This window comes from Ictalurus punctatus, chromosome 2 (assembly GCF_001660625.3).
Source record: "Ictalurus punctatus breed USDA103 chromosome 2, Coco_2.0, whole genome shotgun sequence".
NCBI lineage: Eukaryota > Metazoa > Chordata > Actinopteri > Siluriformes > Ictaluridae > Ictalurus > Ictalurus punctatus.
Window position 1 is genome coordinate 810,001 of NC_030417.2, and position 4,572 is coordinate 814,572.

At 39.8% G+C, this 4,572-nt stretch overlaps 1 protein-coding gene across 1 annotated transcript in view; it reads right to left on the reverse strand.

The window, feature by feature from the left end:
• ptprk (protein tyrosine phosphatase receptor type K) overlaps positions 1 to 2,756 on the reverse strand; it is a 79,410-nt gene extending 76,654 nt beyond the window's left edge. Inside the window, exon 1 of the mRNA XM_053686219.1 lies at positions 2,614 to 2,756. The gene's annotated coding sequence lies outside the window, so the exon portion shown is untranslated. The remainder of the gene's footprint in view (positions 1 to 2,613) is intronic.
• Between the last annotated feature and the right edge of the window lie 1,816 nt (positions 2,757 to 4,572).

The following is a 4,572-nucleotide window of genomic DNA, read 5'->3' on the forward strand; positions in this document are numbered from 1 at the left end:
CCTAGGACCCTATATTCTGAGTACCCTATACTCCCAGTACCTTTTATTCCCAGGTCCCTCTACTCCCAGTACATTTTATTCCCAGGACCTAAGACTCCCAAGACCTTTTATTCCTAGGAACCTATACTCTCATGACCCTATATTCCTAGAACTATATACCTCAAAGGCCGTTTCTCCCTAGGGTCCTGTGTTCCTATGGCCTGATTTTTTCAGGACTCTATGTTCTAAGGTTTCATATTTCAAAGCCCTCGTTTCTCAAGGCCTTATATTCCCAGAAACCAATACTTCTCCGTTGGTACATTCCGAAGACGCAAGGTTCCAGGGGCTCTTTATTCCCAGGACCTTATATCCCTATGGCCCTTTATTCTCAGGATCCTATTTTTTCCAGAGCCATATGTTCTCAGGTTCCATAGTTCAAGGAACCTTCAGTATCAGGGCCCTTTTTTTCTAGGACCCTACATTCCCAAGATCCTATATTCCTAAGGCACTCAACCCCCATGTTGAAAGAACATAAAATTCTGTGACTACATTTCTTTAGAGGAGTTATATTTACAAACTCATAAGTTCTGATCAAACGTATTTGCAATATTGCTGTGATAGACAATACGCTGTACGATACCTATATTATAATTGAATTATATAAGTTGTAGCGCAGTACGTAGGATTTAGGGATTGCGACGCAGACATAGCGGCCCTGCTTCTCTCTCAGACCTGTGCTCTTCAAAAAGAGGATTTATTTCCACTGCTACGCCTCTGAATGGAACGCAGCCCGGTGCTAAATATATAAAACTAACACAAAGAGTAATAAATTGTATTAAACTTGGACTACGCTGTAAAGAGGGTTTTTATCCCGGCGCACGCATGGAACCTCAGCCTCGTGACCTTCCCCCGTCCCTGCGCATGATTAATTACCTAATCTTGTGTTAATTAGGAAATTTACCTGCGAGTGAAAAGCGCAAAACTTCCTGTGTGTGTGGGTGGGGGGGGAGGGGGGGTTTAAACCGACTGGCTAAGTGTTTGAGAGGTGAACAGGCAAGGTCGAGCTTTCTCTTTCTTCCGCACGGTCACCTCCAATGATCTGCGCTAAAGTACTTTTAATTTGACAGCGTCTTTGTACGGGAAGTTTTATATATGGCTACGGAAATGAGAAAAGCTCCTTATCCTGTGTGAAATTATACAGGAATTTAAAAGAGAAAGGGGGTGAAAAAGAATTAGCGACTGCATTACTGATTACAGGAAAGCGCTCTGTGTTAGCGTGATAAGCTAGCTACATTAACAAGCCTGAGCTAAGAATCCATTTTACAGCTAATTTTAATACAGTGGTGTGTTTACACAGAGCTTGCATATTAGTCTTGCTAACGTAATTTACACCCCTCACCCGTCTGCTAATAATTACGGCTTCATATGCTACGATGAACCTGCTAAAAAACAACACTTTCCACAGACCTGGAATTTACATACAAGTGAAAAAAGTACCACAGAAACGAAACAAGATTAATGATACTAACAGCGGACAAAAGATTAGCGTCATGATAATGAGGTAATGCTAACTCAAAGTGCATTGCTTGCTAGAACAAGCAAAATGATGTTATGCTAACCATAAATGTGCACCGAAACCAACATTTAGCATTGCAAGGAAAGAATTACTGACCACACAGTACAGCAATAAGCACACACAAAGACCTAAACACACACAGTCCAGTGCTACTGTTGCTAGTTAAAGTAGTTAGCGTACTTAATCTTACCACTTCAGCTCTACATGTTGAGCTTTGTGAGCAAAAGTGTGCAGCTAGTAACGTTAAACAAAGCATTATATAATGTAATTAAAACCAAGTACTAGCAAACCGGCTAATGTTATAACCTGTAGCCGAAATTGCTAACAGTTTAGCTTATATTAGGTTAATATATATTGTGAAAAGCAGCAAACAATGCCGCCACATGGGCTAATGGTGTAAATGAAAGAAAATCTAGCCTAATATTAGTGACATTGTCTGCTACTTTACATTGTATATAAGGTAGCCTGATATTATTTAGCATGTTAGCGACATTGTCTACAGCTTTACGCTATGTACGAGTTAGCCTAATATTAGCCAAGTTGAGAATTATCAAAGACTAAACAAAGGAAGTAGGACATTTTTTTTATTTTCACTAATAAACTGGTGCAATTAGTTTCTGCAGTTTGTTTATTGTAAGCTTCTCAAAATGGCTGACCGCCAGGACTTGTTAGCTGTCGATGCTAAGTGTAATGACAGTACAATTTTAGCTGTTGTGTGTGTGTTTTAAACACACTGGAGGTAAATGTTGACATTCCGGATCATTTCGATTGGAACTTCAGGACATGTAATGGCAACATGCTAGATAAATTGCTAGCTGAAGTAATTAGCTAGCCTGTGCTTGGTGTCTGTGTGTCCTTGTTGCCTAGCAACAGTGTTCTCACAACCAGTTGAACAAAAGGGGTTTTAATACCATTTTGGCTATGCTGTGGAACCTTTAGCGGTGTGTGCGCGTGCGCGTGTGTGTGTGTGTATGCGCGCGCGTGTGTGTGTGTGCGCGCGTGTGTGTGCGCGTGTGTGTGTGTGCGCGTGTGTGTGTGTGTGTATTAGTGTGTGTCACCTTGAGGCAGTTCAGGGGACAGATAGGGAACTTCCTGAGCGCTGACATGTGTCCAATCAAAATCGTCGTACGGATCCTGTTGGTAATCACACTGCGCGGGACCGTCATCGAACGAGCAACCACCTGGAAACAAACACACACACACACACACACACACACGGATAATGAGACACTTCCACGAGAAAAGTTACACACTTGTACACCAACCTGAGAGAAACACACTGCTGTCCTCCCTGTCTTATATTTTCATCTCTCAACACACACACACACACACACACACACACACACACACACACACACACACACGAGAGAGAGAGAGAGAGAAAAAACCTTGACTGACTTATTCTGCTGCTGTTGAAGGGAAAACGCTGCCATCTGCACCGACAGTTAGGATTTTTTTTTAAACAAATGTCTGCCGCTCACAAGATTTTATTTATTTATACATGAGAGTTAGTCAAAAATTTAAATATAAGAAATTATAACAATAATAATAATAATAATATCAATCAGTCACAATAAATGACACTACTGCCTAGCGGTTGATGCTAAAGTGCAACTCCAGTGTAATCTGAGCATTTCTGTGTGTTTTTTCAGTCATTTATAATCAGATCCGAGAGAAATGTTGACCTTCCGGATCGTTCTACTGCAATCCCGTCGCCGTCACGTGTAGCGGCTACGTGCTAGCTAGATACCTTAAAGCCGAAATTGAGCTCGTGCACTTTTACGAAGCTGATTATTGGTTGTCAGTCGCCCAGTCGTCTCACTCCCCAGCTTCAAACGTAGCTTTAAAATAAACAAATAAAAATCGAAATAATACGAACATAACAGATTAAACTTTTGTTTTGTTACGCTAAATGCTACACAAGTCGTCCATTCGAACACGTGACGAGGTCACTCAAAGCCCTCTTCAATTCGATTTTGGAATGATTCAGTTCCACATAAATAAAAATTAATTAAATGTAATTAATTAAATAAATATATAATACATAAATGCATTTCTATATGAATAATCTATGTTAATAATTAATACATACATAACAAATAAATAATGTCCACCACGTGACATTCCTTTTTAATACAATTTGACATTTAAATGAAATCAATCTATTTGCTTTGGGAGCTCGTGTGCATGCTAATCCTCCTGAGAAGGTTTTAAAATCTACATACTGAATAAAAAATAATACACAAACAATATAAAAAAATATGACGAACAACAGCAATAAATACACTTCATAATAAATTAATCTGGGAAACGAAATCCCTAAAGCTCTAATGAAGAAATCAGCAGATGGTAATTTATCATCATAATCATTTTAATAATCAGAATCTCTAATAAATATCCAGCATCCAATCGCTCCTCGGGGGCCAAGCACTTTTACTCTTCTTTATTTTCGCCTTTGTCTAATTTCTCAAATTTAGTTCAAAAAGTTAACCAAAAAAATAAAAAATTGAGAGTTTTCATCAGTTATCATGGACAGGAAACACGTCCCGTCTGTTCTTCTTATCTTTTACCTTTTTTGTTTTTTTTAAATTCCGAATCTGATCACTGAACTTTTTTTGTCCTCAATTTTTTACTGTTATTTTTTTTAACTTCACGACTTCGGGCGCTGAGAAGAACGCGTGCATCATTTTTCTGGATCTAATTCTGGACTCAGGGAAAAGATTCACTCCTGATGCGCTGTGTGTGTGTGTGTGTGTGTGTGTGTGTGTGTTTACTCAGTTGACAAGATGGTAGGCAAAAAGAGAGAGCACGAGACAGAGAGAGAGAGAGAGAGAGAGAGAGAGAGAGAGAGAGAGAGAGAGTGAGAGAGAGAGAGCGCGCTTCAGGACACTGTCATCCTTCCCTTTCGCCGTTTCTCTCCTTCTGTCTCTCTTTCTCTCCATTATGTGCGAGACGAGTGCAAAAACAAACTCTTGAAGGCTGCCCTGTATGAAATGTGTCAGAGACTGCCGAGAGAG